A 9,641-nucleotide genomic window follows, 5' to 3' on the forward strand; every position below is an offset into this window, starting at 1 on the left:
ACATAAGAAAGCATAAATCTGCCTGTTCTCTATCTCTGTCTCCCTTTCTAAATAAGACTTGCTGCATGATGTAATCTCACATTACCTCATTCTGTCTCCCGGACATTACTGTCTTCATGCTTCCCTCTTTATCCAAGAGATGGAACGCTCTACTGCCACCTAGTGTCACAGCTAATGATCAATACATGAAAAAAAAAAAATATATATATATATATACACACACACACACACACACATACACACTCTCTCTCACACACACACACACACACACACTGCTAGAAAGAAGATTAACTTCTAACATTCCCCTTCTCATTGTCTTGTTCCCAACCCACAAGTCCCATCTCCTCTCGAAAATTTTTGAAATGGTCTCTTGGAAGAAGTTTGTTTAGAACATCTGCCGCCATTCCTTCTGTTGGGCAATACTGCAATTTTACAAGCCCCTTCTGCTGCACATCTCTTATATAATGATGTTTTGCATCAATGTGCTCTGTTTGCTGAGTTGTTTTCTCTGATCGTGATAGCAAGATACAGCTCTGGTTACCTTCATACATTATAGTTGGCTTTGGTTCATTGATCCCAAAGTCTTCAAGGAGTTTGTGCGATCAGGTCAGTTCTTGGCACGCTCGTGCTGCCAATAGGTATTTGGCTTCTGTAGAAGAAAGGGCAATAACTAACTGTTTCTTGCTTGTCCATCCAATAACTCCTCCTCCATAATAAAACAGATGTCCACTAACGGACTTTTGGTCTTCCCTCTCTTCAGCCCAGTTTGCATCCATGTAACCCGATTCTGTGCATGTTGGGGCTCTAAAACCTCTTCCTATTGGTCCATGGCGGCATGACAAGTTCATAGAGGGGTCACATAACCCCTCGGGGTCAATCCGGGCAGGGGTTGGAAATGGTCCCTGTGGGACCATTTCCGCACCCACATCTGCTGGGCTCTAAAAACTCTTCCTGTTGGTCCATGGTGGCATGACGAGTTCATGGAGGGGTCACATGACCTGTCCCAGGTGGCTCTGACAGGCACATGACCCAGTCAGCTGATCCCTCCTTCTGGGGCAGGACTTCCAGAGGTGGGACTTCTGGCTAGGGCTGAACAGCCGGTCTCCAAAGGGGGTGGGCACCTGTCAAGGGATGTGGTTTAGAGTTTGATGTGAGGTACCCATTTTCACTACTCCCCCCTCCCCGTTGCAGCTGGGGAGGTGCTGGAAGCCATGGGGCAGGGGCAGTTTGATGTCTTTCCTGTGGTAGTTCCAGGCGGTTCTCCAGCTCCCAGTGCAGAAGGAGCTCCATCTCTCTCCTTCCTGGCCAACATGGTGGAGGCAGAGAAGGGATGAGGGCCAAGTTTAACCTTCTAAACCCAGGGGTGCCAGGCCTCAAACAAGTCTTGATGGGTCCCTTCCTTCCTTGGCAGCTCTTGTGCCTTATCCCTGACATGTCCTTCTCCCAGTTTTATCCAGGTCACCTCTCCCTCCTTGCTTTAACTCAGTCAAGCCCCCCTTTGAAACCTTTCCATTGCAGCTCTTGCTCCAAACCTGGGAAGTCAGCAGAAGAAAAGAAGGGTCCCAGTCAACCTGCCACTCCCATCGCCAGGAAGAAAGAGGTTGCCCCTCTTTTCAGGCCCAACTCTGATGTCCTCTCTAGGAAGCAAAACACCGTCGTTCATCCGATTGCTCCTTTCAGTACTCCATTCTGCAGAATTCCAAATAAAAGCATTGCTCGGTGACCTTAGTGTGTCTCAGCAAAGTCAACTCCTTTAAAAAGTGTGTGTGTGTGTGTGTGTGTGTGTATACAAAGAAGAGGCTTGACAGTTCCCTGCCCCCAAAGGGCTTACAATCTAGAAATCGACACTAAGGGGAAAAAAACTGAAGAAAGGGAGGAAAACACTGGGGATAGGTGTGTTTATTTCAGTTATATGCACTTTGGCTTAACAGAAAAGGCGAGTCCATCTGGCTTGAAATATAAATGGATCCAAACAGAGCTGTGTCGATTCAACTTTCACACTGATGGAGCTAATAATAAGGATGTGATGGAGGATAAGGCTATCAATGGCTACTAGTACTGATGGCTATGTGCTATGGGAGGGGCCCTAGCTCAGTGTGATAAACCACATGCTTGGCATGCAGAAGGTCTCAGGCAGAGGCGTCGTTAGGAGAGGCCCAACTGGGCACAGGCCTCGGATCTTGTGAGCTGTGCCCCGGATTTTGTGAGCTGCATTGGAAAACAGAAACGGCCATAACTGTTTTATTTTTTATAATAAATACATGAAATTTGGAGACCTGGTAGCCCCCATGGAGCTGATTGAACCTGCCCAATTTCAGGCAATTAGGTCCAGTGGCTTTTGTGCTAGTCACAGGTACAATTTGCTATTTTCAAGAAAATCTGTCAAAGCAAAGAGCTATAATTTTTTTGTTCTTCCACTTAAGTGCATGGCATTTGGGGACCTGGCAGCCCCTATATAGATGACTGAATCTGCCAAATTTCAAGCAGCTAGGCCTAGTGGCTTTTGTGCTAGCCACAGGTAAAAATTGCTTTTTTTCAAGAAAATGTGTCAAAGCAAAGAGCTATAATTTTTTTGTTCTTCCACATAAGTGCATGGAATTTGGGACCTGGCAGCACCTATACAGATGACTGAATCTGCCAAATTTCAGGTAGTTAGGTCCAGTGGCTTTGATGCTAGTCACGGGTAAAATTTGCTATTTTCAAGAATATCTGTCAAATCGAAGAGCTATATATTTTTTGTGCTTCCACATACATGCATGGAATATGGTAACCTGGCAGATGCTAAGGAGCTGACCGAACCTGCCAAATTTCAGACAGTTAGGTCCAGTGGCTTTTGTGCTAGCCATGCGTAAAGTTTCCTTTTCTCAAAGACTAAAATAATAAGTGAAAACTGCCAAGCCACACAGGGGATTAGAGATCCTAATCAGAAGGTGTTTAAGGTGAACATTAGGAGGTCACTATCCCTAATCTCTGGTGTAGGTATTTCTTGAGGTGCAAAAAACCCCTCCCCCCTACTTTTCTGCTCTTACATGCCCACTGTTGGGAGCTTGCTTGCAATGAAGTTTTGAAGAGGGAGAAGGAAGGGAAGAAAGAGCTCCATGTGAAATACTGGTATTTCACACAGCACCTGATTTTATTGCCCCAAAGTGGAACCTTTGGTTTCTGCAGAAGTTTAGTAGCTTCAGTACAGCAAAGGATCCGAACAGCCTCCACAAACTTCTTTCTCCCCCTCCTCTTTAATTTCTCCGAAATAGCTGTAGGACTCAAATTCTCCTCATAAAGGAAGAATACCTCATAAAGTTAATTTAAGTATGTGCAATCCTTACAAACCTCCCACAGCCTCCTAAATTCCTCTGAAGTACTACCTCTCTGAAAGGAGCCATTTGGCTTAGGGAACTCTCTCTACCTCCCCCCACCCTGCATTTCCAATCACCATTCTTCTTCTTCCCTCCCCTATCCTATTCTTTCATTATCTTCTTTATTCCACCCAGAGCATACCTTGGGGAATTCTTAAAGAGTATTCTCTTCGGTGGGCAAGTGAAGTTCTGAACTGTATTTGACTTTATACAAACAGACAAGAGGGTTGGTTTTGCTCCTTCTCACTTAAGCCTTTGACAAGAGTGGGTTCACATGGTTGCAGAGAAACAAATCTGGGGCTGCTTTGTTTGTCAGTTGCCATTATCCAGCAATAGGAACGGCTGTAGCTCAGTGGTAGAGCACATGCTTGGCATGCAGGAGCGCCCAGGTTCAATCCCCAGCATCTCCAGGTAGGGCTAGGAAAGAATCCTTCCTGAAACTCTGGAGAGCTGCTGCCGCCAGTCAATGTCAACAGTACTACGCTAGATGGACCCAGGTCTGACTCAGCATAAGGCAGCTTCCTATGTTCGTATGAACAGAAAGCTTTAATAAAAATAGGAGTTTTTGGTTTGTTTTTTTAAGTGGAGGGGAGATAAATGCTGCTCATTTATACAAGCCTATGTATGCCTACTCAGAAGCCCCATTATGTTTAATGAGGCTTACCCTCAGGAAAGTGTGCATAGGATTCTGGCACAAGTTACTTTTGCAGGGAGGTTTGCACCTTGATGTTCTGCATGTTTACTCAGAAATAAGTCCTGAGTTGTGAGCATGATATTGCAGTACCTACCCAATTCATTCTAATGAATTGACTCACCTTTCAGCTCAGTCCTATGCATATTTTATCATTTGTGTTTTTTTCATTTTGCATGAACTCTAGTTTCAGTGGTGAGGGAAAGGCACTTAGTACATGCTCAAAGTTTCTCCATAACTTAGCTCTAGTTTTGAAAACAGATTCAGTGGCTGAAACCTGGTGAAGTCTTGGCACAAATGAAGTTATGGGGAGGAAGATACGAGAGCTTGTGCATAACAGAGGAGAGTTGCACAAAACAAGAGATCTGTTTTTATGAAGAGTTGCTGGAGGATGGTAGGATGAGGAGGGATGGTTGCATAGAGGGGAATAGAATTGGTAGGGGGAGAATGTAAGTGCTCATTGGTGAAAGAAAAGCATTCTGCATATACTCAGAGGCACTCTATATTTAAGAACATAAGAAGAGCCATGCTGCATCAGACCAAGGTCCATCTAGTCCAGCATTCTGTTCACACAGTGGCCAACCAGATGCCCATGGGAAGCCCACAAGTAGGACATGAGTGCAATAGCACCTTCCCACCCATGTTCCCCTGCTGCTAACATTGGCGAAGTGTAAATAAATTCTAGTCATTCTAATTTTGCATGCATGTATATCCTTCAGAGACTTTGCAGGTTTCTTGCCTGGGAGACACTTCTAATGAACTGTGCATTTTCATACAAATTTACCCCAAAAACTATTGGGGAAGGGGTGAAGGGAAAGCAAATCACTCCCTCCCCTAAATTGGAGAATTCCCCTTCCACATGAACTGCTGCACCTATCCTTCTGAAACTTAGCGGTTTTCTTACTTAAGGACAACTCTAGGCTGTCTGTAATTTTCAGAACAATGGTCCCCAAGGAAAATAAGGAGAGAAGTATGTCCTCTTTTGGAGACCTCAAAATGTCAAGGCCACCCTTGTACAAAAACCCTTGTGGCTAGCATTCTGAAATTTGGAGACAGGATCTCCTCTGATGGGGCAATGAATCCTGAAATGTTTATCCAATTCTTCCAAGGAATAAAAATGTTATTGGCAGTTCTCTTTAAAAGAAGATCAAAATATAAACCCTGCACCTATTTTTCTGACATTGGGCAGGTGTAATCCCCTTCTAGGGGGCTACTATGCCTGAAATGATCATCTAGTTCTGACCAAGAGAAAAAGTTACAGGCTTGTTTTTTTTAATTTCCAATGGTAGTCAACAGGAAGCATAAAGACTCATTTTTCCAAACCTTGACTCAGGTTAAGTGCTGAGCTGAGATAGTCTGACCACAAATTGGCCCAAGCAGAAGTGGGATGTTTTCCAAAATGCTGAATCGGGGTCTGAGTTGAAGTGGGGGGGTGTCAGTGCACACTTCTTATGTATGTATGTAATCTATACACACACGCAAGCACACCACATGCACATACCACACACACACACACACACACACACATATATATATTAGAGGTGCGCTTAGACTCGGATGCAAATGTGTGTTATGGGCCTCTGCCCCGGATCTTTTAAGAACCTAGCAACGCCCCTGGTCTCAGGTTTGATCCCCAGCTTCTCCAGGTAGGGTGAGGAAAGTATCCTGCCTGAAACCCTGGAGAGCGGCTGCCAGTCAGTGTTGACAATACTGGGCTAGATGGGCCGATGGTCTGACTCAGTAGAAGGCAGCTTCCTGTGTTCCTATGTACCCCTAGTATCAGAGGCAGTATGCCTATTATGTATTTCATTTGGATTCGATGGTCTTATAGGCCCCTTCCAACTCTACTATTCTATGACTATTCTATAATTTCATTTCTGTACTGCCTCTCTGGGCGGTTCACAACAATTCATAAAAAATACGACAGCATTATACAACAAGATATTATTATGATAAAAACAGTCTATTTTTAACATACAAAATTTAAAACAATTTAAACAGCTAAAAACAATTTCAGTAAACAACTGACCTGTTCAAGACAGCAGACAGAAATGCCTAGTCATATATCGTTAAATGCCTGGGGGAAGAGGGCAGTCCTAATCTGGTGCCAAAGATATGACAGTCTTGGTGTCAGATGAACCTCAGTGGGGAACGAGCTCATTCCACAGTCGGGGGGCCACCACCAAAAAGGCCCTCTCCCTTGTGGCCACCTTCCAGGCTTCCCTTGGAGGTGACACTCGGAGGAAGGCCTCAGATGTTGACTGTAGTATCCTGGTACATTCAGGTCAGGAGAGGCAGTCCCTCTGGTACTGCGGTCCCAAGCCATGTAAGGCTTCATAGATTAAACCCAGCACCTTGAATCGGGCTTGGAAACATACAGGCAGCCAATGCAAGCAGGCCAGAATTGGTCTTATATGGTCAGAGCTTCTGATCCCAGTTATTAATCTGGCTGCCAAATTTTGCAGAAGCTACAGTTTCTGAACAGTCTTCAAGGGCAGCCTCACATAGAGTGCATTGCAGTAATCTAACTTGGAGATTACCAGAACAAAGATTACTGAGACCAGGTTATTCCTGTCCAGATAGAGGCACAGCTGGGCCACCAGCCAAGGCTGGTAGAAGGCACTCCATGCCACTGAGGTCACCTGAGCCTCAAGTGACAGAGATGCTCCCAGAGAACCCCCAAGCTATGAACCTGCTCCTTCAGGGGGAGTGCAACCCCATCCAGAACAGGTTGAGCACTTCTCCCCCCTCTGGTCAGAAGAACCTAACGTACTAACAGTAACTCAGTCTTATCCGAACTGAGCTCCAGTTTATTGGCCCCCATCCAGTCCATTGTCTCAGCCAGGCAGTGATTTAGCACATCCACAGACTCACCTGATGAAGATAAAAAGGAGAGCTGCATGTCATCAGCATATGTATGACAGCACACTCCAAAACTCCGGATGGCTGCACTGAAGAGTTTTCATGTAGATGTTAAATAGCATGGGGGACAAAACCAACCCCTGAGGAGCCCCATGTTGAAGAATCCATGGGGCTGAGCAATATTCCCCAAGCCTATATACACCAGCTGCTGGGGAACATGAGCAAGAAGGTGCTGTTGCACTCCTGTCCTGCTTGCGAGTTTCCCATGGACAGCTGGTTGGTCACTGTGTAAAAAGAATGCTGGACTAGATGGACCCTTGGAGTGGTATCCAATGTTAGTCCCACATAGAGAGAACCCATTGAAATGGAATTAGTTGTGACTAATTAAATCTCATTCATTTCAATGGGTCTACCCTACATATAACTGGCATTGGATACTAGCCCTGGGGCCCATCTATATGGGAGATTTTCTCCGATGCCGCTGTGGCTTAAAGTCATTAGGGACACATGACATCATGGCCACTCTGCTGCCACTGTGGAGTTTACCTGTGGGGAAACCGCATTTTTGCAGAGTACTTTTAGTCAGTTGTTTTACTTTAATTTGGCTCCCCTGTGGTTTAGCTGCTGTGTGCCCATCCCTCCACTTTAAATTCGGTATGATGGGGGCATTCCTAGGGGTGTGTCTTTCACCTGGCCCAGCCCTCAGTAATCTAGGTAACCACAGTAACTCTCCTGCCTTTCCAACATATCAAAGCCCCAGAGTGCTCTTTCAAGCCATCAGAATCACCCCTCACTTCCCTTTTACCAGTGGGAGTAATTAGCCTCGGTGATTATGCACCACTTCACTTCTCCGATGTCTGTTAAATCACTACTTTGATGTTTTGTTAAATCGCTACTTCTCATGCTAAGAGCTTTATCACAGTAGCGATCTCTCAGGATCCTGGGAACTTTCATTGCAAGCAGGGAGGAAGTGGCCAGAGAAGAATAATGGGTGTGTGGAAGCAATAAATCCATGGCAGATTTCTGGAATGGGGCGAAATTGCAGTGAGAGGATGCTCTCATAGGGAGCCTTCCAATGCTGCATTCAAGAATCGGGGATTTTGGCTTTAATAGGCAAATCTGCGTGCATGGGGGTAAATGGTGTGGGAGTAATAATTCTGCCACAGTTTGCTGGAATGGGTGGAATGGGGCAAAATTTGGGGGGTGGGATGTTCTCATAGGGAGCCTTCAGATGCTGCACTTGAGAATCAGGGATTTTGGCTTCTCAAGGCAAAAGTGCACACATTGGAGAAAATGCGGGGAGATAATATAGTAGCAGGGGAAGCCTCCAGAATTGTGAATTAGTTGCTGTCCATTCATAATAACATAGTAGTGGGGGGGGGGGAGAGCCTGGACAGGAATGGGAAACAAGCTTCTCTCACTGGCTGAGCAGCCCCTGCCAGTTTAATGACGTCCAGTTCTACTCCCCCCACAAAACCCGGAACTATGTTCCTTTTGTTGTGTGACCCCTGAAAACCAGATTTTAAAGTACACTTGGCTTTTCTTGCTTCATGTATCCCGTATGGACCAAAGCTGATTCCATGAAAATACAGGTAATACTCTAACGTGCGTCTCATTCTGTTGTCGTAAAGATCCCGCCCAGTCTGATTCAGCATGGCTCTTTTTATGTTTGACCTGTTTTAAGCATGCTAGACATATATCTGTAAGAGTGCCTTGGTATCTTGCATGGATACTTCAGCACAGCTCTAGAGTCATTTATTTAGTACACTGACATCCCACCATTCTTCCAGGTTTCCCAGGTGGTCTCCCATCCAGGAATTGAGGGCAGCCAGGCCTGCTTGTCCTGCTTTCGCTGGTTCAGATTCTATGCAAAGCAAGTACAGGGGCGAATCCAATACGAAAGTCAATTAAGCAGGCAAATGGTCAAGCACAGTGTTAAACCATATTAAATATGAGGTGGTAGAAATACATTTCGAGTACAGAGGTCAAACCCAGCACAGTGAATTGGGCCCAGACCTACACAGCTAACCACTGGTGTAATGTGGTCACAACAATTCACATGTGGTACCAGTCGAGTGGAGGCATTCTGTATGAGTTGTCATCTACATGGGCAGCACCACATAGACCTTAAATCAATAGTCTAGCCCCACCGACACTAAGGCACAGTGACTGGAAAAATGTCTTCCAAGAGCAGTAGTACGCACCGCTTTCCCTGAGTCAAAGGCTATAATGGCGCAATTGGACTCCTTATTTATTTTTTACTGCCAACGTCCTACACGAATGTCCCAAGGCCAAACTAGGAAGAAGCCGCCTTTGGATTTAAGGGGACTGTTGATCTCACTAGAGCTCAGCCAGTCCCTGAGGCTCACGCTGCCTTGCTGGCTCATGCTACTGGCTCTTGGTGACAACACAGGCCCAGTGGCTAAAGAGGGACTGCTCCTTTGGGTAACTGCCACTTCAGCGGAGGACCCTGCAGCAAGAGCAGCAGGCAACTGAGAAGGCAAGTTTACTAGCAAAAGCAGGTGGACTTGCTAAGTGGGAGGTGAGTTTGCAGCCTGAAGCCAGCAGATCTCTCTGGCCAGAAGCTGGCTGATGTCAGGCTGATGGACGTGGCGGAAGCCTGCTGACGGAAGCTCAGTAGATATTGGCGGATTGCAGCCAGTGGAAGTTGGCGCTGGACTAGACGTAGCAGAAGCCCGCTGACGGAAGTTTGGTGGAAATTTGCAGATGGA

The sequence above is a fragment of the Heloderma suspectum genome, chromosome 6 (assembly GCF_057233095.1).
Source record: "Heloderma suspectum isolate Gila_16-S chromosome 6, 16-S_ref, whole genome shotgun sequence".
Lineage (NCBI taxonomy): Eukaryota > Metazoa > Chordata > Lepidosauria > Squamata > Helodermatidae > Heloderma > Heloderma suspectum.